We start from the raw sequence: 1836 nt of genomic DNA on the forward strand, positions 1-1836 counted from the left end.
ATCCATTCAATGCTGCAGAAACACGATTTCCGTCCGGCGATTTGTATTAATTTTTCCCCACACAATATGACCTTTCTTTCGCGGGGAGGCATTCAATCTTCTTTCAAATTTTCAAACAAACTTGTCAGGGTGGGGGTGGGGGGCGGGGAGTGTATCATAATTCAACATAATGTATGCATTTGTGCCATGCAGTTGCAAACAAAGCCATTTCCCTACACCAGTCTCTGATTGGCTTATGCTCTTGATTGGACAGCTAATAGGCTGTTGGCCTGTCACGCATGTCATCGTAACGATGTGGAGAGTACAGATGGGTGTACAGATGCTGTTTATATCCACACTGAATGATTTAAAAGGTTCATATCAATCACACGGTAGCATTGGAAGGCGCAATTGGACCAATTAGAAAGTGCATATTTTCCACGAGAGATACAAATAAATACTGTATTTATGAAGTTATTGCCTTTATTGTCACATTCAAGCCCAGAAAAAGTAAAGGGCAGGGAACACCGGCACAGCATGTAACCGACAATGATCTACACTATAAAACAACTTTCCAAAGTTGTTCAATTGTATTTTCCATATCAATAATGCTATACCTGTCAAAGCAATTGCAATATATTTGGTCCATATTTTGCAGCCATGGAAAAATAAGCCAGGCCTCCTCAATAATGTATCACACACATATTACCTCCCCTCTCCAAGTAGCACTACGGCCCTGTGCCTTGTGCTAAAGGTTATTAATATATGACTCTGGTTGCCGGCTGTTCCAGATGGATTCATGTAAACACATTGAGTTTCGAGTTTAGTCTGCAGTGCAGGTAGCTATGACCTAATACGACTCACAGCTTCCTGTGTTGCTCATTCGGGAGAAGTGCCAAAGAGTTTCACAGGATTAAACATACAGCTTGCTTTCCCAGAAATCCGTATAAGCAAGAGTGTGAGTGAAAGAAAGAGAGAGAGAGACAGAGAGAGAGAGAAAGAGAGAGAGAGAGAGAGAGAGAGAGAGAGAGAGAGAGAGAGAGAGAGAGAGAGAGAGAGAGAGAGAGAGAGAGAGAGAGAGAGAGAGAGTAAAAGAGAGGGTGAGATGCAAAGTAAGAGAGAGAGAGCCAGCCAGAGAGAGAGAGATGGAAATTGGCCAACGGGGACAGAAAAGCTATTTGTTCGCCCATTCCCTGTTTTTTAATTTGTGGCAACAATTCCCTGTGGTCAGTGGACGGTGACCGTGTCCCTATGCCTACAGAACAGCACCGCACATGGGAGTGAGCTTGTCTCTCTAACATTCATATGCATCATCATCATCATCTCTCTTTCTTGCATGCTGATGTTTGTCAATCACAAATTCCTACACACACACAAACACACACACACACACACACACACACACACACACACACACACACACACACACACACACACACACACACACACACACACACACACACACACACACACACACACACACACACAAACACACGCACACACACCGCCCCAGGTTCCATCGATGCAGTCGAATGCCTAAGTGCTGCCTTTCTGCTGAGTGGAGTTATCTGATTTCTGCAGGCTAGTTAAATGCAGCCACTCCTCACCAAACACACAGTTCCATTACTGCACTGGCTAATGGCTCTCCTACTGTTCTCTTGTAGAAAGACACCCAGGGCAGTAATGGGTCAACACAGGCTTTAGACTGTGCTACTTGTAGCATTGTCCATGATGAAGGATTGATGTACACTAGATCAGGGGTCCCCAACCTTTTCAGCATCAAGGACCGGTATGATTCTCCGAAAAGTTTCACGGACCGGGGGGGGGGGGGGGGGGGGGGGTGGTTGGGTTATGTTG

The sequence above is a fragment of the Gadus morhua genome, chromosome 16 (genome assembly GCF_902167405.1).
Source record: "Gadus morhua chromosome 16, gadMor3.0, whole genome shotgun sequence".
Taxonomy (NCBI): domain Eukaryota; kingdom Metazoa; phylum Chordata; class Actinopteri; order Gadiformes; family Gadidae; genus Gadus; species Gadus morhua.